The sequence below is a fragment of the Ostrinia nubilalis genome, chromosome 29 (assembly GCF_963855985.1).
Source record: "Ostrinia nubilalis chromosome 29, ilOstNubi1.1, whole genome shotgun sequence".
NCBI lineage: Eukaryota > Metazoa > Arthropoda > Insecta > Lepidoptera > Crambidae > Ostrinia > Ostrinia nubilalis.
The window spans coordinates 4,237,142-4,264,779 of NC_087116.1; the positions used below are offsets into that span (position 1 = coordinate 4,237,142).

General features: G+C 37.0%; 1 long non-coding RNA gene across 1 annotated transcript in view; it reads right to left on the reverse strand.

Moving 5' to 3' along the window:
- Positions 1 to 1,191: 1,191 nt before the first annotated feature.
- The window catches only part of LOC135085714 (uncharacterized), a 36,865-nt gene continuing 10,418 nt past the window's right edge, over positions 1,192 to 27,638 (reverse strand). Inside the window, exons 2-3 of the long non-coding RNA XR_010260198.1 lie at positions 1,357 to 1,547; positions 1,192 to 1,284 (exon numbers count right to left, since the gene is read on the reverse strand). This is a non-coding gene — a long non-coding RNA (uncharacterized LOC135085714). The remainder of the gene's footprint in view (positions 1,285 to 1,356; positions 1,548 to 27,638) is intronic.

Genomic DNA, 27,638 nt, shown 5'->3' on the forward strand with positions numbered 1-27,638 from the left:
TGCCTGTACTTGGCTTCTATATTCTAAACCTTAAAACCTAAAGATAAACCTAAAACAGTATTTTTCTTCGAACCGTCGACGACAGTCTAGTAACTGTGTAGATGTAGATGTGCTGTGGGGAATTCTAAGGAAAAACTAACAAAGTCTGTCACACTTTGAGCCCCAAAAGGTCACCCTAGATGCGTCCCTGTGTTAAAGTAAAGTGCCTATTTATTTCCTTTTAAAAATAGGTTTGGGACGTGAATCGAGTACGGAGTCAGCACATCAAGCTGTACAATGACATCTAACATTGTTGTATTAAGGTTTATTTTGCTACAAAAAAATAATCTTATGTACCTACTTGGTTATTTCATTTGTTTACTGACAAAGTATGACGTTTGAAGATACTTGTACTTGTTTTAAGATTTTTATGAAATAGAGTTTTGTATTCAGTAACAAGCTGTAAGCACTTAGATAAGAATCTGTAAAAGCGCTTTTTAAAAGCCTATTTGCTGAAATAAATGGCTTTTATGACATTTTTATATATTTTGCTAGGACTTGAAAACAAATTGCCTAAAGCAAAGAAATAGAGCCTAGATTTTATGTTAGATAATGCGCTACCAAATAATCTATATTTTAATATTATAAAGAGGTAAAGTTTGTTTATTTGTATATTTGTCAAATTGTAAGGGGTAATCTCGGGATCTACTGAACCGATTTTAAAAATTCTTTCACCAATAGAAAGCCCCATTATTGCTGAGTGTCATAGGTTATATGTAATAAAAACCGAAAAATTAGACGCGGGCGAAGCCGCGGGCGGAAAGCTAGTGATAAAAATTTACTATATGGGCAACAGCACATGAAGGGAAACACTGTACCTAGCACTTTTTGCTGTTGTATTAAGTACGATTTTGCAATATAAACAGTTATCAACATCAACAGATCAACTTGCAAAAATAACAATCAATATTTTCGTTGCATTTTGAACTCTATGCCCTTACATTAAAGTGCACAATCGTTTTATTAACTTGATGCGCTATTTTGCAGTAATACAGAGACTGTGACAGTTGTAAGATAAAAAATGAGCTGCAAATGCTATCTTGTTTTATTGACAAAAATGCAAAAAAATCTTCATTGCATTTTGAACTCTATGCCCTTACAATAAGGTTCATACTTACAGAGATTGCGACAGGTACTTCGACAGTCCCAGCTTCGATATTTTGCTGCCCTTGATACCCTCATTCACGATGTTGGTGACTGTCAGAAAATTCTTCGTCATCGTGGACGACGACTCTTGTGACGTCACTATTCACAAAACCACAGACAATTAGAGAAATGTCAAAAACAAACAAAAGACTACACTCAAACAACACTTACTCTTCTTTAAAAGAAAACAACATCGAATTTAATTTAAAAAACCGCAACAGGAACACGCGTTTAAAATTCGAATTTTAAAACTTTAACGGTTTTTGCAATAGCACTTGATTCTCTCTTGTTTTTTTATCACAGATTTCGTAATCGTTGTCGTATTTTGAACTTTAATTACAGGTGATACGGTTTGGGGTGACCTGGAAAGAAGAAGGCAGTTTTAACAAGATGGCGGATTTGCTAAAATGGCTGAAAGGTACTTTTGCAAGTTTTAAAAATGTATCCATGTTGTTCTTGTGGTTAAGCCACATGTTACCCAAAAATGTATCCAAAACGTTTAAATAAATTGATGAGTAGGTTATGTAACTCAATATCTCTAAAATAATGTAAACAATAACATCCATTAAAATCCGTTCAGTAGTTTTTGCGTAACATTCATCCTCACAAACTTCACTCGTATATGAAATAGGTAGGATGCAATAAAACAAAATCTACGTGGCAATTAAGTTTGCGTACTAATATTTTATAAAGAGGAATTTCTATTAATTATCATAAAGAGAAAATATTTTTTTGTATGTTCGTAACGAATAAACTCAAAAACTATTAGTCCAATTTCATACATTCTTACCATTGGATTCCTACATTATTCCTCACTAACATAAACATATAGCATACCAAAATTTACGCGGGTAAGCCGTGAGAAAACGCCAGTCTAATATTTGAAAAAGATTCGATTACTTGCATTGAATATGCTCCGAAAATATTGGACCGATTTGTAAAAATCTTTCACCGTTACAATCCTACATTATTCTCGAGTAACATAGGCTATACCATACCAAAATCCACACGTTCAAAGCCGGGGGAAAAACTAGTTTTAAACACTTAAGCTTGCATCTCCACTTATCTCCGGGCCCAGAAGGGCCACCGTACAAATACGCTGTCATTAACCAGAGGGCGTCGTTAGGCTGCCTCACATCACTACATTCGTCAACAACGTGGCCCAAGTTATGAAATTGAAACGAAATTGAAACTTGAACCCTGTAATGGTTACCTCTGAAAACCAGCCTTATGTTTTACCCTTCGCCGTATAGTTCAAGCTGTGACACCATTTTGGTTCCATTTACCTTTCTAATTATGGACCAAAATACCCGTAAAACATTATTCTTTGTATTCTATTTTAAATATTGACGTAAAGCGTAAGTATCGTGTGCTTCGAGATTTGAGGAACGCTAGTCCCGATTCTGTCGAACACTGGATTCTTATGGCGAACCTAGCACACAAACTATTTACTGTACTTACTGTAAGGGCTATATTTCACCGGGACACCATGGCGGCGCAACCAGTCGCCGCTACCAACAAAATGTATGCAGCTTTGCGCAGCCAAACGGACACCAGGTGAGTAACTCTCTATAGAGAGCTGTATACATTTTGATGGTAGCCGGCGACTGGTTGCGCCGCCATGGTGTCCCGGTGAAATAGGTATAGCCCTAAGTTATGCCATTTGGTTCCGGCAGAGAAGAATATGACCATCTCCACTCCTTTTCGTAGATGTCGAGGCGACTAAGGGCGAAATTTATGTGAACATCAGCACACTCTGCAACCCATCTAGCCAGCTTGGGGAGTGTAGGCCAAATCCTCCATTTGCCATTGGTAAATTAGAGAGGGTCGTGCTCCTTTAGGAGACTAAATGACCTTGATGATGGATATGTCAACGATTTTGTACATTGAAAGTTAAAATAAACTACGCATGTGACAAAGATTTGAGAAGAAAATTGAAACCAGCATAGCTGAACGGTGAAGAGGTCGGACTGATTGACTCGAAATCCGAGGAACGCGGGTTCGAATCCCACCGCCGCTCAACTTGTTGTGAATCCACTCGTGACACAAGCATACTTAGCTTAGTATGAGGGGTTAAAGGGACTCTCATGACAAAAAAAATTACGAGTACAGATAAAAATTAAATGTCGATTAAGCCTCAATATTGGACCACACACCCTCGAGTGTGACAAAAGCCAACCGTGTGATATACCGCGAATAACGTAAACCTTGCCTCGGCTCTAATTCGTTGATGTTTTTTGTCGGGAAAGAAAATGTTACATAAAAATGTGTTTTGTCCTTTTTAAACGACTTCAAAAAAGAGGAGGTTCTCGATTCAGTTGGTTTGTTTCGTATTACTTATTCATAGTTCAGTGCTATGGAGAGGGCTATGTTCGGTGTTTCTTTACGAGATCGAATCAGAAATGAGAAGATCCGTAAACGAACTAAAGTCGCTGACATAGCCCGACGAATTAGAAAGCTGAAGTGGCAATGGGCAGGGCACATAGTACGCAGAACTGACGGCCGATGGGGCATCAAGGGTCGTACCAGAAACGCAGCGTGGGACGTCCACCCCTAAGGTTAACCGACGACCTGATAAAGGTAGCAGGAAGGCGTTTGATGCAGGCCGCTACCAGCCGTGCGATGTGGAAGTCATTGGGGGAGGCCTATGTTCAGTAGTGGACGTAATGTACCTACCCAACAACGAAACTGTCGTCGATTAGTACACTGTCTAAAACTGTACCAAAAAAAAGCAAAGTTAAATCTTTCTCAAAAGAAAATTTAAGTAATTATACAAATACTAGCGGCCGCCCGCGACTTCGTACGCGTGAATCCCGTACCGTTAGGGGTTGAAATTTGCAAAATCCCGTCTTAGTGAGCACCTACGTTCTTAAAAGAACCCGCATGCAAAATTAGAGACTCCTAGCACTTGTAGTTTCTGAAATTTCATTATGAGTGAGTGAGTCAGTCCTTTTCCCTTTTATAGATATACCTACAGGTTGTTAGGTAAATGGGTATATGAGCCGACACTAGTCCATGTTAACATGGTCATATTTAATAAATGGTATGGTGAAGTCAGAAAATTGATATCTTCATTTTAATTATTTAAATTTTCTTACAAATGGGAATTTATAAAATTTATTTTGTATCAAAATTAAAAAAATTAAAGTGATGATATCAACTGACTTCACCATACCATTTATATGACCAGACCATGTTAACATGGGATAGTGTCGGCTCATATACCCATTTACCTAACACCCTGTAGATGTTGACAAACATCTTGACACTCATGTTTGTGACCTACAATACAAATAGAAGTCTAAAGTGGTAGCCCTGTAGAAAATATTTTAAAACCACTATTAAAGTAATAGCCCGACCAGACTTCTAACTCACATGCTCTGTAAGTAATTGAGTAATTCTACAACGCGAGAAAATCCGAAGAAAACCAAGCGTACAGTCCTTAAAACAGCCATTTTTATAGCAAAACCACTCTTATAACGACTGTATAAAAGCCACATTTAGCTTGGTATGCTGTGTGTACATTTCTCTTGCAGCATTTTATGCCTTTATAGCAATATATTTCTTTGATTGAGCATTATACTTTTGTTTGCTTTCAAATATGGCTCGTGTTATAGCTATTAGAAAATATAATTGGTTTTTGAACTGTGTCTCTAATGAGTTGTGTATTTGATGCAGTGGTTGAGAAGTCACGGGGTTGGTTCCCGTACATATTTTTTCATATTACATAATTAGTAAGTACAGATTTTGCAAACTGTCCTATAAAGATGTTTTCTGGGTACAAAAGAAAGAGTTTTAATTCGTCCGTTAGTTTAGTTATAAAAAAACCAGCACGTAATTTTTTGCTTAGTCAAATCAAATTGACATAGATATTAAAGGGCACCAAAGTTCAAGTGGGGGCTCGTGACGTCACTACGTTGCAAAAGTGTAGCACGATGTGACGTCATCTCTTTAACAATATCAACATGAATCCTGGTAAAGTCATTGATAGTTTAATAAGAAGTTGCCTATGAAATAAACTACAACTTACAAAAGTCTGATAACAAAAAAATCCAAAGTTTATCCTTGGAACCGTTTATCCTATGGAGCCTTTACACGTCTCATAATATTTTTATCCTAGCAGCGCTTCGAGACTAACATTTGGCAAGTGCTGAGAAGAAGCGCCGCAACAAACTCAGTCAGATCTTGTGGGTAACTGGCAGAAAAATTCACGGGAAACCAACTTTAATTTACGTCTTACGAAGGCGAGTGAGCTTTACTTGTGTGTATGTGTACATGCACATAACGATAGTGTAATGTCTATCAAAACATTTAAAAACGAACAGTAGCGAGTCACCACACATGTAAAGCTCACTCGCCTTCGTGAATTGCAACAACTATACTACAAGTATACAGCTATTCTTAGCTACAAAACAAATAAAAACATATTTCCAAAGGTATTCAACTCCCAATAATTTCATTACGTAATACCAAACATGGACACCGATATCGGAATCCGTATTTGGGTCATCAATGATTTATATATCGGCCGTCTCTACCCGATGCTGTTTATAGGAAAGGGACAGAGCGATGCTTGACCTATCGGCTCTTGTTTTTGAAATTAATGCCTTTGGTACAGCATATTGGAGACTATAGGTCTATCCTTTAGGCGAGTTTTAGAATCGCGCTGACCGCTCGTCGGCGCTGACAGATCAATAGGTGTATGTAATTGAAGGGAACGTTCCTGAGTGACGCTGATCGCTCGGCGCCGACGCTTCATACATTTTGGCTGTCAGCGCTGTCAGCGTGCGTCAGCGTGCGTCAGCGTGACTTTAAAACCAGCCTTACTCAGTGAGTGCTTGCGGTATGTGACGTCAAAACGTCAGCGAGACTTCAAATGTACTTCAGATTTGTATTGTATGCTCTATCAAGTCATAATATGCTCCCATGACTCAGGCACTGACTGATTTAAGCGCTACATGTTGTTGTTGTTAATAGTATCTACATGTTGTTGTTGTTTCAGCCAAAAGACGTCCACTGCTGGACAAAGGCCTCCTCCAAGGTTTTCCACAATGCATGGTCCTGCGCTGCCCGCATTCAGGCTCTTCCCGCGACCTTTACCAGATCGTCGGTCCACCTAGTAGGAGGCCTGCCCACGCTACGTCTTCCAGCCCGTGGTCGCTACTCGAGAACTTTTCTGCCCCAACGGCCATCGTCTCTACGAGCTATGTGCCCCGCCCACTGCCACTTGATTTTAGCAATTCTGCGAGCTATGTCGGTCACTTTGGTCCTCCTGCGGATCTCCTCATTTCTGATTCGATCACGCAGGGAAACTCCAAGCATGGCCCGCTCCATCGCCCTTTGGGTGACCTTGAGCCTTCTTATAATACCCATAGTAAGCGACCACGTTTCAGATCCATATACCATCACTGGCAACACACACTGCTCGAAGTATCTACATGATAATGTACATTTCCCTAACAGCATGTAATATTCTTAAGTGGTTTGTTACGTAACATGCTAGTAATAATGTAGCAGATATTTTTACAAAGCGCCTTACGCCCGTATTCACAAACGATGCTTGCTTAAGTTAAGCAGCAAATCGAACGCACAGCGTTGAATATTGCTCTGTAATTGGTTCGTGTGTCACCATGGACGTCCACGCGCACTGTGAGACCTCATAGTAATGTTTGTGAATACGGGCTTTTTAGTTGTAAGCTAAAAGCTTGTACAATTCGTACCAGGCTACGAATAATTATTTTGCATAATAAGAATTTGTAAATCAATATAAATTATGAAGTTGATATTTTTGTATCTTCCATCCTTACTATACAAGCGAAAGGTCACTGAATCACTCACTCACTCATCACGACATTTCAGAAACTACAAGTGCTAGGAGTCTCAAATTTTGCATGGGGGTGTTCCTTTTAGAACGTAAGTGGTCACTAAGACGGGATTTTGCAAAATTCATCTCCTAAGGGGGTAAAACGGGATCCACGCGTACGAAGTCGTGGGCTGCCGCTAGTAATCTATACAGGGTGTTAGGTAAATGGGTATATGAGCCGACACTAGCCCATGTTAACATGGTCATATAAATGGTATGGTGAAGTCAGAAATTTAATATCATCATTTTATTTTTTTTAATTTTCATACAAAATAAATTTTATAAAATCCGATTTGTATGAAAAATAAAATAATTAAAATGAAGATATCAATTTTCTGACTTCACCATACCATTTATATGACCATGTTAACATGGGCTAGTGTCGGCTCATATACCCATTTACCTAACACCCTGTATATATTATAAAAGAAAGTCGTGTTAGTTACTCCACTTATAACTCAAGAACGGCTGAACCGATTTAGCTGAAAATTGTCAGGGAGGTAGTTTAGAGCCAGGAGAAGGACATAGGATACTTTTTATCCCGTTCGAAATAAAAAAAAAAGTCTGCTTATTTATTGCCATTAAGGCGGAACAAAGTTCGCCGGGTCAGCTAGTAATATATAAACGCGAAAGTTTTCGTATAATCATACTGACTGAAAAAATGTATTCTGATACAAATCTTTGCTTGTGTTGATGGCCTCAAGACTCGTTGCGCGACCTATACTTAAAAAAACCATCTGCTTTTTTACTTTCCCCTCCATCTATCCATTGAGTTTCCCTATAACGTCAGATGGATTAATCTTAACATCTATTAAGAATAAAGTTTTGGCAAAGGCCTAAGAAGTTTGGTTGGGGTATGGCAGTTTAGCTGTTACAGTATTAGCTTAGGAAGTTTGTGCTTCTGAAAGATTTTGATAAACTATTGGGGGAAATATTATGTACTTCCATCTAAATATAATAACTCAAAGGTGACTGACTGACTGACTAACTGACTGACATAGTGATCTATCAACGCACGCTAATGACATCACAATGAAGTGCATGGAACGAGTGGACGTTTGAGAAAATCATTCAATGTAGTCAAAATGTAAAGGATGTACAGGGTGTCCTAGAATGTGATGTGACGTCACTGCGTGGTCAAAAGTGTATATTTTGCTTGAAGGACAAAATTTTATTTTGTTTTTGTTGTGTTTTATGAATCTAACCTATTAAAAACTTCCTCCTTTTTTGAAGTCGGTTGAAAAAGTACCTGAAGTTATAGTCCCCCGTCTGCACAGGCCTTTATAAATACAGGGTGAATTCCACCCATTTCGTTAGGGTCAACCCTTACGGTTTAATAAATGAGCTCAATCATTACAAGCACGCGTTCTGAATATGGAAAAAGGTTGGCGATCTCTTCGAAGGTTTCCAATGACTCGCTCGTTAGCGGCTTAGGAAGGGACGGGAAACATTTTTTGGAAAAAAAACCTTTTGAAATTTAAATTGTTTACATTTTTGTTTTGAAAAAAGACTAAGGCTGAGTTGTACCATCTTACTTTAACTTTGACAAACGTCAAAAATCTGTCAAACTGCATACAAAAAGCACCGGCTATTGTTATTGTTACGGTTAAAAGGAGATGGTGCAACTCAGCCTTACTTATTTTACTAAAAAAAACTTAAAGTAAATTATTTGACTAACAGTAAGTTAACCATCTTACTGAAAAAGTTAAAGCCCCCACTGAGAATCGAACACGTGACCTCGAAGGGACGGGATCGTTAACTTGCAAACAAGTTAACTTACAAGTTAGGTAATTAATTTAGATCCCTATTAAAACAACATAAAGTTCAAAATTCCCTGAAAAATATCGCGCTGGGGGTAGGTTGACGTGCCGTCGTTGTACTTTTATCGGCTACCTGTCGAATACCCAAACCCTCCTCCAAATTCTAACAAAAACGTCCCCGGAAGACCGGGTAGCAAGATGTGCTATAGAAATCGACTTTTTAGAGAATAAGACCAACGGCACATTCGTATTTTAATCTATTATTGCTGTAATCAAGTGGCAGTGGGCGGGGCACATAGCTCGTAGAGCTGATGGCCGCTGGGCCAGGAAAGTTCTTGAGTGGCGACCACGAGCTGGAAGACGTAGCGTGGGCAGGCCTCCCACTAGGTGGACCGAAGATCTGGTGAAGGTTGCGGGAGGAGCCTGGGAGCGGCGCAGGACCGGCCTTTGTGGAAATCCTTGGGGGCCTTTGTCCAGCAGTCGACGTCTTTCGGCTGAAACGAACGAACAAACGAACTGTAATGTAAGTAAATATTATGCTAAGTCATCAACCCGTCTGGCCAGCGTGGGGAGTGTAGGCCAAATCCTCCATTTGCCTCTGGTAAATTAGAGGGTCGTGCTCCTGCAGTGGAGACTAAATGATCTGATGATGATGACGAATGCTTGTATTTTTTTTTATATTTTTACCTAGCTACTGTCATAGGTCATGTTACCTCCCATAGCAGATTGATTCACCCATTCTAGGACAATCGTTAAATTACAATGAATAATCATTCACGGTGTGTGTTTTGATTCTGTGATAAGTTCTCGGTATTTTTTTACTATTTAGGGATTTTTGGCCTTTGCGAACAAAGGGACAAAAGTCCCTCGTCTGCGTAGGGCTTTAGAGAAAATGCTTCAAACATTTGTTTATATTATGAACTTTAGTGCGATAACATACGGTTCAAAAACAAGCAAAATTATTTCATACCAGTTAAGGGTTGAACCATTGTGTTGGGTCAAACAGGTTGGGGTTAAACGCGTAAATTGAAACGTTAATGAGACGATATTGGGTTACATGCTATTAAAATATTCGATTTGTAATCCTTGGAATAGAAATGGCCCAAAATTCGACATGTGTGGTTACATCTTGACAGGGGTTTGCTCGCGTTGATTTTACAAAGAAAGTAAGCTGTATTTGTGGTAGACTCATAAAATCAGTTTTCATATCGCTAGCATGGAAAATTATGGGTTACCTATGATTGTTTAAAATAAAAAATCACGAGGGGTAATTTATATTTAAATCCACGAATCCCTCTTGGGGTTGAATTATTGACGTTCCATGCAAAATTGTACTTGTAGTTTCTGAGATTTCGTGATGAGTGAGTGAGTCAGTCAGTCAATCAGTCAGTGACCTTTCGCTTTTATAGATATAGATAGATGTACTCTGTTTGAATCCATTTTTACGAGAAAAAGTAACCTACGTGTATATTCTAGGTATCTCGTAAATCTCTTAAATTATCGAAATACATTACGTTTTATTTTTCAGAATTGACAGCTGTCATTCTCAAAATGTCAGCTATGAGTCACGGTCAAATGGCCAAGCACCACAGATAATACAACCAAAGAGTTTTCAACTTAAACTCCTAACAATCTCAGGTACCTCTAAAAATAGACTCAAAAACTTAAGTAATACAGATGACAATCCTATACCAGCAAAGAATTTCTAAGAATACCTCTACTAACGTCACAAGTTAAGGTCCATTCACGAAATAAGCAAGGATCCTTTCCATTTCCTTCAAGGATCGCCAATGATAATACATTTTGCCATTCTATACGGCATTTACGCAGAGAGGCAACTTTTCTTGCGGTTTTTTTCCCAAGGTTTGATAACTTGTGTAAACACGAATAAAAGAACGCTTACCGATAACGAAGGTCGAGTTGGGTTTAAAAATAATTACATTAATACAATGCTTGTCCACAGGACAGACGAATAAAGGTAGCGGGAAGGCGCTCGATGCAGGCCGCTACCAACCGGATGATGTGGAAATCATTGGGGGAGGCCTATGTTCAGCAGTGGACGTTCTGTGGCTGAAATGATGACAATGATGATGATAAACAATACTTGAAATACAATTAAAGCTTTCTTTGGCTTAAATTGATTATTTTTCTTATGAATTTGTCAAATTCTTATTCAATTATTTTACTTTATGATTATGAGATAAAAACGTGATTTTCCAATTGATTTTCTTTATTAAGAACCTATGATGTAATTTTATTAATAACCTATGACGCCTGACCTTTATTGATTTCAAAACAATTAATAATAATTGAAAAACAAAAACTTAACTAAGCAATTAGAAACCTATTTTGACTAAAATTGGAACTTTGAACTTATAAAAATTAATTGCTTTTTCAATTGAAATTTATAATGGTGACATTTTTAAGAATCGGTTTTACTTAATTTGTTAAATCTATTTAAAGCTAAGTGTAACTTCATTAAAAACATCATAGACAAGAGGACAACAAAATGGCGTACATTCGCAACGACAAACTAGAGTGAGTTGTGAGCCCATTATTCAGTAATGGGGTTAAACGCTGTACTAGAGATGTTACAGGATGAATCGGACCTCCCGATTCCGATTCTGAAAGTTCGGAACTTACCATTGATTTTGCACCAGTAATTCCGATTTCGGCCCCGATTTTAGGAAGTCATGTCGGATATCGATCGTAGAAAAGTGCTTTCCTTGAAAACTTTCCTTGAACTTAATTTCAAAATCAAAGTTATTTTTATTGGCTTAGACTAATTAAATTAGTTCTTAAAAATCGTCTAAATGAGTCTTTACATTGTATAGATTGTCCGCTAACATTTTGTCATCTTTACCCAGCTCAGGCGAGAAAATGTGTATTATGTCTATGTAGATACCTTTCTGTCTTTGTGTGAAGTGCATTGTAATAAATGTTTCTTTCCTTCTTTCTTCATTATCATTATCATTAGGTACATAGTATAAAACAAAGTCGCTTTTCGCTGTCTGTCCCTATGTATGTTTCTTTAAACTACGCAACGGATTTTGATGCGGTTTTTTGTTAGAGTGATTCAAGAGGAAGGTTTATAAGTAAGTATAATATATTGTACCTGTACGGAGCAGGGGCGGGTCGCTAATTCTAATTATATTTTCTTAGACTGCTGAATGCTTAGAATCGTTTTTTCGCCTCCCGCCGATTCCGGTTTTGATTTCGGTACCGGTTCCGACAATCCAAATTGAAACGTTACATCCCTAGTATATACAGTTGATTTATTCAGTATGGCGCCTGTATTGACAGTAGCTAACGCGACGGTATATAGGGTGAGTGAATTTATGTTCTGACGTCATGAAGTGTTATGAAAAATTACAGGGCTTGTTTCCACAGTTACATAGCTTTTTTGAATGTACTGTTTTTGTAGTATCCCGTTTAGTAGCAAACGTAAGTCACAACCTATGAGTAAAGGTCGTCGCACATTTATCAACCCGGAAAGGGATCGTAACCGTATCAACTCGAGGCGGTCAGTATTCTTTGTATGAAACTCCATACACTTATCCGCACGTAAACGCCTCGCCTCGCGTTTGACAGCGCGCGACAGGCGATACGGTGTTGATCCCTTTCCGAGTTGATAAGTCTCCTATGATCTTAAATCTAACATTAACTATGATGAAAATGAAATGTAGATAAGTTTGACATGTTTCATTTCATATCCTTACTTTAGCTTCATCATCATCATTTCAGCCATAGGACGTCCACTGTTGAACATAGGCCTCCCCCAATGCTTTCCATGTTGATCGATTGTTAGCGGCCTGCGTCCAGCGCTTCCCTGCTACCTTTACGATGTCGTCGGTCCACCTTGTAGGTTGACGTCCCACGCTGCGTTTTCCGGTACGCGGCCTCCATTCCAGAACCTTTCTGCCCCATCGGCCGTCAGTTCTGCGTACTATGTGCCCTGCCCATTGCCACTTCAGCTTGCTAATCCGTCGGCTTACTTTAACTTAAAGGCTAGATAATATTAAGTTCTTCCTTAGCGTTAATCAAACTTCGTGTTCTTAGCAACATCTGATTAATTTCGTTTGAGGCTAGACTTTTAATTTCCCCTAAGACTTCAAGCCTTTACTGATCATCATAATTTGTAGTTACGCTGCAAATTTTGCATCAACTTAAATTGAAGTGTAGTTAGTAGAGTAGAGTCTAATCAATCTTATTATAATAATATTTAAGTTAATGGCAAAGTATAATTATAAATAGTCACAAAATATTGTGCTAATTGCAACTTATTCATCTGATAGTTATACGTTGATATTAAACAGAAAATATAGAGCCTTATGTTTGGAAGTTAAAAAAAATACTTTTTTTCTTTAATTTTTCGATAACACCCTGTATTGTCAACTTGTTTTGTGTACTATGCAAACGGATCATGGAAAATAGACATGAACAAGCATGGCTTTTGGCAAACATAATAAATGTTAGACATGGGTAACTCTATGCTCCTCAACGTCATACGTCAACTCAATTTTTTATGCAGAACAAGGCAGGTATTTGACCGCAATCGCACCTGATGTTAAGTGAGACGCAGTCTAGGATGGTACATATTATCTATTGTGTATGACTTATCTCTTCAAAAGGTGACAGCGCAGTAGAAAAATTTGAAAGGATGGGGAATGTAGTTTTCCTTCTCTTTCTACATTTTTCAATTAGATTATTTGACTACATTATTAACTTTCAAAGCTAGAAACTAGAAAATGCGGTTTGTAGTAACAGGTATTATTTATTTGTGCCTCCAAAACCCATCTGGCCAGCGTGGAGAGTGTAGGAAAGATCCTCCATTGGCCTCTGTTAATTAGAGAGAGTCGTGCTCCTTCAATAGAGACTAAATGACTGATTGATGATGATGTTGTAAACGCTTTCATTCAGGCGCAATTTCAAGTTAACTCGATAAAGGATGAAGCTTATAACTCGAATCGGTAAAGGACAAAGCACACTTTTTAATCCTGAAACAGATCGTAACCGTAACTCGAGGCGGTCAGTATTCTTTTAAAAAACTTCGTACTGCAAAACACACTTATCCGCACCGTACCGATACCGTCTCCCGTGTTGATCCCTTTCCGGGTTGATAAGTGTGCTATGACCTTAAGCTGGCACAAGCGGGTGCGCCACATTTATGAGTTGACACAAGTTCCGCTGAGTTATGTCTGTTTGAATAAGGTTGTTCCTACTGACCAATACGCCAAGTAAACATGAAGGAAATCGCCATAGTTGACGTGTTTGGTTAGGACTTGTATGTGCTAAGAAAGGCTGTGTTATACTAAGATATTGCTTACTTAGTTGTGAACTAGCTTTGCCCATGTAGATCACAATCTTTTATTGTTTCTTCAGGAAAGTTCTTGAGTGGCGACCATGCGTCTTTCGGCTGAAACGAACGAACGAACGAACACACTAGACCCACGTTTCGTACCCTCAGGGGGTGAATTACGGATTTATGCCCATTTTCATACCTAACTTTTAAGAGACTCCTATGATAAGAAAATTCCTGTTATGTGTTACTATAGGAGTCTCTTAAAAATTAGGGATTGATGGTGAAAACGGGCATAAGACGCGTATTATGTGTTCTGTAGAACACAGTTCAAAACTGAATGTATTTTGAAGCATAGATTGAGGCTTTTAATTCGAAGAACTTCAATATTAAGACCAAACCTTTTTTATTTATTTATTTATTTATATTTATTCAAACACAGGTCAGAATCTATGTCTGACATTAACTTAACGTTCGCGCTATAAATATGGGCCTAACGTTATCTTATCTTTTAATTAATCTATTAAAACATTTCCCACGTTGTCAACGGTCCCATTGCTTCCCTATTTCAGTAATATCAAAAGTATTATTTCCACTAACCTTGCCTTTCATACGTCCGAACCGGAAAATGTCCAGTCATACTCAAACCCAATATGCAGTTATTTTCCGAACGCCACACCAAAGCCAGAAAAATTGAGTACACATCTAGTGTTGCCCTCGTTGACCTCGAAAAATAGTTTGGGAAGTATTGCTTATTTGTGTCAACTATCGCAAAACAACGGGATGAAAAAAAAAGGCCCTTAGAGGTAAGTTACAGCACATGAGTAAAGAAACGGAATCTTTACTCATGTGGATTGGATACCTAGTTCCTCTGTGGTTGAGGATTCCGGGTGAAACTCTCCACCCTCAAGTCCATCAGAAGAAATGCAAGCCAGGACGTTGTGAATTTAAAATAACCGGCCTAGTGCGAGTCGTACTCGCCTTCGAAGGGAGCTCTCTAAAGCAAAAAAAACCAGTGAAAATGACTGATGTTTCAACCCTATTGGCAGAAATATAAAGTCATTCATCTATACTATATAAAGCTCGTCTTTATCTATAAAATCGAAAGGTCACTGACTTACTCACTCATCACGAAATCTAAGAAACTACAAATGCTAGGAGTCTCAAATTTTGCATGGGGGTTTCTTTTAGAACGTAGGTGCTCACTAAGACGGGATTTTCAACCCCTAGGGGAGTTAAACGGGATCCACGCGTACGAAATCGCGGGCGGCCGCTAGTAACTCTAAAATACTAGGTATACCAAAACTATGACATTGCAATTGGCGCGTTTTGACAGCTCTAAAAAGTACGTCAATTGACTTTGTCAATTACCCGATTGGAAAAGAAAATGGCGTCGATCGCATTTCCGCACTATTTCCGGTTTGGCCGCAAAACTAATTAAATTACGTAATAGTGATGTGTTTTGTAATTAACGTTATTGAGTGTTGCGGTTTTCGGTATGCAGCTGACGATTGCGAATTCTGATTAATATGGAAGCGTATTACGACTATTGTTGCTCAATTGGAATACGCGTACCTAGTTCGAATTCCTGTCTAGGAAGTGAAATTATTTTGGCTAAATTATAAAATATCTCTATAAGGAAGTTAATTACTATTTAGGACAAATTAAATGCTTGTCATCATCATCATCATCATTTCAGCCATAGGACGTCCTGCTTACAAATCTTTGAAAAAATGTTCAAAAATTACGATTCTCAAATGATTTTTGAATGTTTTTTTTCGTTCTTGGCCTTTAGGTATACCTTCAATTTTCATTTAATTTAATCAGAATCATTTGTTCAGTTTGTAGTAGGTACTTACTGACCTCACAAGTGATGTCAAATTATACAAACTCCATTGAGAGAGAGTGTTTTGATAGTTGATTGATATTCTACAAACGTTTATTTTATAACTAGCGGCGTGGATCTCGTTTTACCCCCTTAGGGGTGGAGTTTCGTAAAATACTTTCTTAGCGGATGCCTACGTCATAACATCTACCTGCATGCCATACAGCACGATCCGTCCAGTGGTTTGATAGATCACTATGTCAGTCAGTCAGTCAGTATATTTTAGAAAGAGGTGCTTAATTCTATGAATATCACCTACAATCAAACACCTATTTCTGCCATCAACAATTCCATACAAACTCCTCACTTTTTCCCATTTTTCTGCCACTTGAAAACAAGAAACGGGAACGTGAACACAAACTAGATTTTCGTAAAACTGAATACGGGAAGCGTGAATCCAGTTGAAAGTGGGAACATAAAAGAGCAGTGTGGAACGAAGCAATTTAGACGCCATTTTGGATCTATAGGTCTTAAACTTAACTCAATCAGAGTCTGAGGTATGGGAACGGCACGGGAGGGTTTTTTTATTTATTTATTTATTTACACACACACACATTTATTAATGTTACAGGCTAACCCAATATAATAGTAGTGCCAATCTTTTACCATAATTCAATAATAATAATTAGATTACCTACATCATACATTTTCAGAATAAAATAAAAATAAAATATAATAAAACAAATTTCAAAATACATGTCCAAACACATTAAAATAATCAATTACAATATAATAATAATAATAATAGCATAATCAAATCCATTAAATAAATTAATTAGTAATCACTAGCGTAACATAATGTCCATAACGTTATCTTTGTAAACTCGCCCAGAGAACATGCAAACAAGTAGTTTTGAGACGTCAAACGTCAGCGAGCCTTCAGATTTTTATGCTCTGTCACGTCATAATCTGTCAATGTCACCGCTCCCGTGCCGCTCTCATACTCAGGCTTTGACTGAGTTTAGCTCTAGACATATAGCAGTTGCAATGGAAGTAACAAGGTGGAACAATTTCGCAGACGCCAAAGCAAAAATGGACACCTTATTGTGGACTGAGTTGAGTCATTTTTCACTTTATTGCAATTTAGTTTGGATGAGATTTCTTTTAGAGTTGAGTGAAAAGTGAAAAGTCAATTTTCTTAGAGTGAATTACTATTTGAATCTTATTTATTTCTAAAACAATTTTTGAATATGGATTCATCTAGGTAATTGCATATATGTACATAGTCATTTATTTGATGTTAAGTTTGTGTTTATTTGATAGAGTATATTTATCACATGTTCGTTCGTTTCAGCCAAATGATGTCCACTGCTGAACAAAGGCCTCCCCCAAGTATTTCCACAATAACCGGTCCTGCACATCACCAGATCGTCGGTTCACCTAGTGGGGGCCCTGCCGTCTTCTGCCCCAAAAACTAATCACATACATTAAGATAAAAAAATGTATCATTTGAAAGAAAGAAATAAGGAAAAATATTTGTATTTAAATTAATACAGTCATACAGAGGCAAGCGTACTATTTTCAGTATCGTTCAATTCAGTAAATACTCATATTTAGTCAATTGAGTGCACGACATGATGACGTCATAGTCCCTTGCCCTTCAAAATTGTATCCCTACCCTCTGTTTCTAGCAATGTTAAAATGTATCTCAACATGAACTTATTTCATTAAATCTAATTTATCTTTCTAATACACTTCATGTAACATCACAAGGACCTAAAGGTCGTTCACAAAACATTGCACACAATAAAAGGGCAACGGGATTTAGTATATTCGCTCAACAAAACTCAATTAAACTGAGCAACATCAGTCACTCTTGTAAAAGTTACTGCGGCACAATCAAAACAGGCTACGTAGGTTTACTTAACGGGACTATTCCCACCTATCGTTCCCACCGCTGCAACTCCTGCGTAGCCAGGATCTACAGCTTCACCGCCAATAAAAACCCAACCAGTGAAGGTCAAGTTTGTCCCGGGGGAAAGTTAAACTGTCATTGGACCCGCAATGAAATTAATCAGAAGAACTTATAGGGGGAGTCCCACGCTGCGTTTTCCGGTACGTGGTTTCCACTCCAGAACCATGCTGCCCCATCGGCCGTCCATTCTGCGAACTATGTGCCCTGCCCATTGCCACTTCAGCTTGCTAATCCGTCGGGCTACTTAGTATTAAAAGTTATTTGTTTTCTAAAAATAGGCTTGTAAACATACGGATCTGAGATTAATATGGGCTTCTTAAGAAGGCTTAAGTTCACCCAAAGGGCGATGGAGTTCGAAGTTTCTCTGCGTGATCGAATCAGCAATGAGGAGAACCGCAGGAGAACCAAAGTGACCGACATAGCCCGCAGAATTGCTAAAATCAAGTGGCAGTGGGCGGGGCACATAGCTCGCAGAGCTGATGGCCGTTGGGGCAGAAAAGTTCTCGAGTGGCGACCACGGGTCGGAAGACGTAGCGTGGGTAGGCCTCCTACTAGGTAGACCGACGATCTGGTAATATTTGCGGTAGGTACCTGGATGCGGGTAGCACAGAACCGTAGTTGTGGAAATCTTTGGGAGGCCTTTGTCCAGCAGTGGACGTCATTTGGCTGAAACGAACTTTAGTGATTATTCTACAAGAGAAGCTACTGCATATATCTTGATTGGACTCACGTGTGAATAGCGCTATTCACCCTTTAATAACATGTCACGAAAGAAATATACGATAGTACCGCGTTTCCACACGAGTTATTCATGAAAATGTGTATGATGTTGAAGATGGATACGTAACGCATAAGCAGATATAGAATACATAATTTAAGGAAGTATATTTAGTATAAACAAACAATAAAAAAAATTATAGGAAAAGCGAAACTTAAAGGTCACTGACTGACACACTCACTCATCACGAAATCTCAGAAACTACAAGTGCTAGGAGTCTCAAATTTTGCATGGGGGTTCCTTTTAGAACGTGGGTGCTGACTAAGACGGGATTTTGCAAAATTCAACCTCTAAGGGGGTAAAACGGGATCCACGCGTACGAAGTCGCGGGCGGCCGCTAGTATTTTATAATCAGTCATTTTATTAACTCACAGAAAAAGTAGATCCCATCAAATGAAAAATGAAAATGAAAATGAAAATGAAAATGAAATTTATTCGTCATTATCATAGGTACAAAGTTGTTAGGGGTTAGTAGGTTCCACTATGATCTGCCGTATAGGCATACGAATTCTTAATAAATTTGAATAATTATATAATCTAAATCAATTGGTATTACAAAATTATCTATGTCAATGCAGTCAGTCAATCTTTCTAATTATTAAATACAACAGAATAATAGCTAATGTCATAAAGTATACAATTTCAAATTATGTCAAAACTTAACCTAAAGAATCATTACAAAATTCATCAATGGTATAATACATTTTATTTAATAGTAGTAAGATCAGTTCCTTTTTAAACATTTTGTCATCACACTCTAGCAAGGCCTTAGGAAGCTTGTTAAACAGTTTTGGTGCCATATCTAAGAAACTCTTTTTCATTAATGCAGTCTTACACATATTTCTTTCTACCATAGGTTTCCTAGGTCGAAGACGATGAGCTATTGTCGACTCCACTCTTTTAAATTCATCTGGATGATATTTGACAAAAAGGCAGGCTTCTAAAATATACAGACACGGGAAGGTTAACAGTTTTAACTTTTTAAATATAGGCTTACAACTGTCTGTTGATTTCAACCCATAGATTGCACGAACACATCTTTTTTGTGCTCTGAAAATAATTTCCCTGTAAGAGGAATTGCCCCAAAAAATCACCCCATATCGTAGAGTCGACATTACAAAGCCATGATATGCAGCCAGAACAGTAGGTTGATCAGCTATTTTTGCGAGTTTAGTCAGTGCAAAAGAGAATCTATAAAGTCTTTTGCATACTTCTATAGAATGCGATTCCCATGACATATTGCTATCTATGAGAACACCAAGAAACTTGATCGAATGTACATTTTCGATTGGAACAGAGTTATAATTTATGTTTAAATTAAATTTCGGTTTTCTTTGAGTGAATTGCATTATCTTTGTTTTATCTAAATTAATATTCAAGTTGTTATGATCCATCCAGGCAATTATGTCTTTTATGGTGTCGTTTATAGTGATTTCATATTGATCAGGTTGATTGGTTTCAATAATCACTGTGCTATCATCAGCAAACAAGACCATAGGGTAGTTAATAGACTTAGGCATGTCATTAATATACACCAAGAACAATAAAGGACCCAACACACTACCCTGGGGGACTCCAAATTTAATCACTCTACCTTCAGATCTATATTTATTACTGTTAGAAGATGATATGCGAGTTATTTCTGTGAATTGGATTCTTTTGTCTAAGTATGATCTTATTAGATTCAAAGCATTTCCTCTAATACCATAGCGATATAGTTTTTTTAAAAGTATAGTATGGTCTACGTGGTCAAAAGCTTTTGACATGTCCATAAAGACAGCACAAGTTGGTTTAGTTTTGTCTAAATTTAATGTTACACGTTTTGCCAAGTCATAAATTGCAGAATTAATAGTCATGCCTTTGCGAAAACCTTTTTGTTCTTCTACCAATATTCGATTTTTTTCAAGAAATTTATATAATATATTGTAAATAATTTTTTCTATTACTTTTGAAAATATTGGTAGTAATGCTACTGGTCTGTAGTTGGATATATCCATTTTGTCACCTTTTTTATATAGAGGTGTTACAATAACTGACTTTAATCTATCTGGGTAAATTCCTGTATTAAAAATTAAGTTTATTATGTGGCTAAGCGGTAACGCAATTATTTCTCCAACATATTTCATAGCCAGAGTTGAGACTTCGTCGATACCCACACTACTTGTATTCTTTAAATTTTTTATTACTTTTATAATGTCGTATGCTGTTACTGGAGCTAAATATATGGAATTAGTATGATTTGGGACATTATTTTTTTTGTCTAAAGCTTTATTGTTGATTTTTATTTGATCAATGTAATAATTATTAAATGAAGTAGCTATTTTTAACGGGTCAACAATATTCTCCCCATTTATTTTAATTTTAGTTATGGGCTCGACAGGCATTATTGTCTTCGACTGGTTAATTATGCGCCAGGTGGCTTTAGTTTTATTTTTTGACATTGCAATTGTTCTATCATTTTGTTTTCTTTGAGTTAATTTTATGATATTTTTCAATATTTTGGAGTAGTTTTTGAATTTTGTTTGGTAACATTTATTCCTTTTATTAATTCTAGATAACCACAAAAGTTTTCTTTTATTTTTGCAACATAGTCTTATTCCTTGGGAAATCCATTTCGGCTTATTTTTTATAGATCTTTTTATTGTTTTATAAGGGAAACATAAGTCATAAAAACATTTAAAATCATCATGAAAAAAATCAAATGCCTCATTCACCTCGACAGAGTTAAACGTGTCATAGAAACTTAGAGAACTCAAAGATTCCTTAAATTTTTCGAGGTGTTCCAGTGAATAATCCCGACGTTTAATAAACCAAAAGGGCAAGGAACAAGTTTTTTTTACTGGACAGCTCAATATTTGAGCAGTGTGATCCGATAGGGCGAGCTCAATCACTTCACCTTTGGATCCCTTGAAATTTGTGGCAATGTTATCTAAGCATGTTCCACTCGAAAGTCTAGTTGGTTCACGAAATTGTAGTTTTAAATTGTAGCTAACCAAGTGACATTCAAAATCTCTACTCATTGATGACTTTTTAAGGATATCTATATTGAAGTCTCCGCATAGTAATATTTTTTTATTTTTATTTATACACGTCTTTTGTAAAATCAATTCGAGTTTTTCATAAAAAATATCTAGATTCGATCCAGGGATTCTATATACACAAATTATAATTATATTGTGGTCTAATAGTTCTAGAGCACAACATTCAATCACCAATTTACAGATATATTTTTTATGTCTTCTAATTCTCTGCATGGAAGTCCAGTTCTAACCAGAATGCACGCTCCTCCTCTTCTTTTATCTCTGCAGAAACTTGTTTTCAAAAGAAAGTTTGGAATAGTGACATAATTTTTATTCTCTTCTGTCATATTGTGTTCAGTTATGCATATCACGTCGATAGGTTTGGATTTTTGCAGTTCTATTAAATTTACGGCTAGTTCTTCGCTTTTATTTATGAGTCCTGATATATTCTGATGTAATATGTTTATTTTATTATAAAAGAAAAAACTGCGATTTTTCATTTTTGTCTTGTTCTTCAGTATATGTAATGTTTTCGTTGCTATCTATAATATTTCTGCAGTCAATCCGTTGATATGAAATGAAATCTACCAAGCTTTTCAGGATGCATCTCATGCCCTTGTTGTTAAGTTTACCGCTATACGGTGAAAACATATCCAATGTAAGTCTCTTATTAGTATCAAATACATGTATATTATCATTATTCCGTTCTGACAAGCAGCGATAGATTTCATTATTGAAGATTTCAATTCTATTATTGAACAATAGCCTTCCACATATGTAAGTTGGAACAGCTATGATTATATTTGTGTTTGTGATTCCCTTTATTCTGTCTTTCAGCAGCTGTACCAGCTCCTCGTGGTCTTGGGATCGATAAAAATCAGACTCACCTATCAAAACAATGCAATAGTCATCCAATGTTAGAGATCCAGTTTTTGATTGGATGTCTTTAGTTAGGGTATCTATCGTACTATTGGTCTTTATATAGTGACAAATATCAAATCCGCTATACAGATCATCTGAATGTATCATTTTAGTTATTTTTAGTTTGTTTGTAGTAGATATAATACACAGCTTTCTCTTCTTATTAGAGGTTTCACTAGTATAACGTGTTCTTATTTGATCCGAAGCATTTACTAATGAGCTTTCCTTTGCAATTTTTTTCTGTTCATGTGTATTGTTTTGATATTCAGTGATGATATCGTTCAGCTTTGCGATTTCCTCTTGAGCTCTTAGTAGTTCATTCTGAAGTTTGGATACATTTACTTCCAGTGCCATAATTTGACTTAAATATTCAGATTTTTTTAATGGGCTCTCCTTTTTCCTTTCGCGGTTTGAAGGTGAGGGAGTTGTGTATACCTTTTTTAGGAGGATTATTTCTTGAGATAATGATTTTACTTTTTGTTGTAGTTCGCAGTTTTCAGATAGTATATTTTCCATTTCATTTTCGGCTACAACAAGTTTTTCTTGAAGATTACTTATTTCTTGTTTCATTTCATTCAAAATATCAAGATCACGTATCGATTCAGTGCTTCTAGATATTGTGTTGTTTATGATTGAAGTGTCATCATGCAAAGTATCGAAAGATTTCGATTTAATAAGTGGACGTTGTGGCTCAGCCACTCTCTCCGACTCTATTATTTCATCGTCAAACAGAGTTACCTCCTCAGGCGAAGTTCTTAGTTTGGCTTTACTCCTTGTAGTAACATTTCCTACTGATGAAGTTTGTTGAGTTGGTGTGCATTTTTTCGTTATCGGGACCAAATTATTTTGTGGTGCATTCTTCCGTACTTCTTTGAAGTTGGTTGGGGTTACGTTGCCTTTACTATCTTTCTTTTTTAAATTTTGCTTACATTGCAAACATGTCCAGCTAAGTTTCTTTTCGTTGTTCATCAATTGAAATAGGTTACAGGATATATTTAAACATTCTATATCAAATGTCAATTTGCAACTAAGGCATGTTAAGTATTCTTTTCTGGGAACTGTTTTCTTACATCTTGCACATTTTTTTGGATCCATCTTTCTGAGCAACTTTTTTACTTTTATAACGATGAAATTAATAATATTGTATTGAAAACAAAAAATTCTCAGAAGTGTAGGCTCGAACCCGCGTTCCCTGCGTAGCGAGTCGATGTCTCAACTGACTCCGCCATGTATCGCTTTAGCTTAGTGGGCGAAATTTGTGTACAGGTATTGATCCCAGCGAAATGTTAACGAGGTAGTTTTGTTTTGTCAGCTGATTTATAACCAGTATTGTTTTTGTTACATCAAAAACAATACTTGTCAAAAAAACCAAGTCTCGCAATATATTTATGTAAAAAGTTAAAGATTTCCTGGCCTGGACTTGGTATTACATGGATCTCACAACTTTTTACCGTAGAACAACTGAGTTGCGAGACTTGGTTTTTTTGACAAGTATTGTTTTTGATGGGATCTCATTTCTTTTTGTGTTTTGTAGACAGCAGTTATGTATCTAGAAAACTGGACCAAAATTGAAAAAATTTACTCGACTTGGCGGGGACACTACCGTGCGCCTTTATATTTATATGGTATTACAAAGTTATTTAAGTAAGTAGTTAAATATTTATAAAACTGGACCGAAATTGAAAAATTTTGCTAGACTTAGCGGTTGCACTACCGTGCCCCGAAATATTTTAGTTTTTCCTTGATTCATACACCAAACACTACTTACATTCCAAATTTGAAGCTTCTAGGTCTGCTAGAAGTGCCTTAGAATTTTGATGATCGGTGAGTCAGTCAGTCAGTCAGTCAGTGAGTGACAAAATTAAGAAACTTTGACCCGTTATAATTCTTAAACTACTGGTTCAAATTGAATGAAATTTGAAATATACCGTGTCTTTACAATGCCTGCATAGCTAATGAAAATTCAGCCTTCTAGTTTTATCCACAACGAAGTTACAGGCGGTCGAAAATGACCTGAATTGCTTCGAGAAAAGGATGGTACGGCCGTGCCGCTTTTTTGCTCGACTTGGTGGGGGCACTGCCGTGCCCCCAGATATTCAAGTATAAATCTTAAACTACTTTAAATTGTCTTATCATTTTTACTAAAGTATTACGAACAAGTCTTAAGCTGTTTAGACAGACAGTAATAAATCTAGACTGTCTGGCGCCAACTCAGGCCATTCTTGGGGTTGTAACAGATTTTATTATGTATTAACGCCTAGATAAAACGTCTAGACCTAAATAAATATACTTTTTTGTCAAAAAGAGTTAAGATTTTTAGTATTTCTGAGATATTCGTTTGTTTCAATGAAAATAAGTTCTGGTTTTTCTTATGTACCTAGTAATTTTATATTTCTCTCATTGGTCAGTTTATTATGGTGCGCATAAAACGAGTAGGTATAATAACTAATTGTGTGTATTTATTTATGATAGTAGGTATATTTGAACTCTCCTCGCACCTGCTAGCAAGTTTGACAGGTGCGAGTTGACGAACAACCCGGAAATAAACCAAAAACCAGTGTTGTTGTTTATTTAAAAGGTGACAACTAATCGATAGAGTTTTTAGTCCTGTTTCACAAAAATGTAAATTATTATTTCTATCTTTTATCAACTGCCAGCTATCTGTCGCTGAACCATCCAATTCAGTGTTTAACTCACACTAGGGTCTGTGCGTCACAGTTTGGGTGGTAAAATAACTAAAAAAAGGCAAATTCCTAAGGGTATCACAGTAAATAAAAGTTTGGAAAGCCCTGCCCTACACTATTTGTATTATGCTAAGACGTGCTGTCCACTTTTAAAATTTCTTTTCGTAATTCCAGGTTAACAATCACACTACCCACCTAATGTCAAACTAAAAGGAAGAATGAAAACATTCTTAAACTACAAAAATCACGGAAAAGAATTCCCCAGTTTCCCAAGCTTGAAATATCCGTCTGTAATTGGAAAAACGAGTATTTTCCGACTGGAAAATATAAGGAAAACTGTTCCAAAGATGAAATAGGTCGGTGGGAATAGACTGCGCATGAATAGAATGTGCATAGGTAGTGATGTGGCGAGGGAATTCTATCGATAAAATTGACTGAGTTTCTTGCGCTGCTTCTTCTCAGGACTGGTCCATTTATTGTCCCAAAGCAGTGGTAGGGTTAGAACTGGGACGTGTAAAAGTGCTTTTTAAAAGCCTACTTACAAAAAGAAATGACTTTTATGAGATTTCTTGTGATTAAAAATATAAATGAAAATTGCATAAAATTAAATATTTACTTGGGGGAGGCCTTTGTCCGGAAATAACATTATCATGCTCATTCCTCAACAACATTTTCCCAATTCAAATTGTTATTCCAGCTGGTGTCGCTTGTTGCCCGATTCCCAAAAGCAGGCTCTAGGCTGTCATAATATAAATTATGTTGGTATATTTTTACCTATTTAGTAACCTAACAACATAGAGTCTAATAAAAAAAATGTTTTTATCGATAACAAAAATATCGTTTATTCCCCATCACTAACCCAATGTGGCTTTGCGGCAACTACTTTGGCGGAATATTCCATTGTCACTGGATATTCGTGAAATCACTGTGGGTATTCCGTTATGGAATCAAGTTCCATTTTTCATGAACTAGCTCTTTAACGCGCCTATACTCGCTTTAATTTTGGTCTGTCACATTAAAAACTTTACCGAATGCATCATGTCCATCTTCTTCTTCTTGTCGTGTCGACAACAAACCTACACAGCGTCGGCCCAAAACTCCGCCGCAAAAATGGCGTTGTCACTAGCCTTCATTAAATCTTCCTGCGTGCAGTTGTTTGGGCACTCTGGGCACGACATCATGTGCTTCGTCGACTGGGGAACAAAACCACACCTGAACTCCAAGTTTGAGCCATCCAAGAATCCCCACCTGAACAGATTGTCCTTACTACGGCCGACCTGCGTCCAAAGTCTATTTAAAGACTTCCAGGTAGGCCAGGGGAGCTCAAGTCCTTGTTTAAAATCGAGACAAATCTATCATAATATGATTTCCCTAGATCTTATACTGAACTAGCGGCCGCAAGCGACTTCGTACGCGTGGAAACTTCCAACCCCCGTTTTACCCCTATAAGGGATGAATTTTGCAAAATCCTGTCTTAGTGAGCACCTACGTTCTAAAAAGAACCCCCATGCAAAATTTGAGACTCCTAGACTTGTAGATTCTGATATTTCGGTATGAGTGAGTCAGTCAATCAGTCAGTGACCTTTGCTTCTATAGATATAGACTAGGTATATAGATTGTCATGTGAACACAATTTTCAAACAGTGTGTGATTGAAATTCGAATTCCTTTGAACGGATCGATTTTTTGCGGGGCAATGGAAATGTTCGTGTGAACGGTTTTACTACATAGGGTTCTGCAAATAATAGTTCCTGCAAAAAACGGGATGGGAATCTTGACTTACATCTTGACACATGACAATGTACGTATGAATTTGGATTTATTAAAAACATGACCCTCCTGGCGCAGTCGCATAAAAGCATTCTAGCATTATTTTTTTTCATAATTTATCACATTGCTTAATACCAGAATGTTAAAAGAAATATAGAGCGTTTTTCCGAACTGATAATAGCACATAATATTATCTTAATATACCTACTTATTAACAATCTAATACCCGATATTTATTATAATTGGCGTCTATACAGGGTGAATCAAATTAATTCCAGCTACGTGACCAAGTTTGGTATTTGTACCGTCAGCAAAACCAGTGTGCAGTGAACTGGGAAATGCATGAAATCTGCAGTATCAATCCTACCCTAATATTATGGTAAAGTTTGTGAGGATGTATGGATAGTTTTTACTCTGTCACGCAAAAACTGCTGAACGGGTTTTGATGAAAATTATGGACTGCAAATACATATTAAAATGTTCATCTTCTTCATCAGTCAGAGCATCCTAATGCTCGAAATATTGAATATTGCAATTAACTAATGACATTTTTTATGCT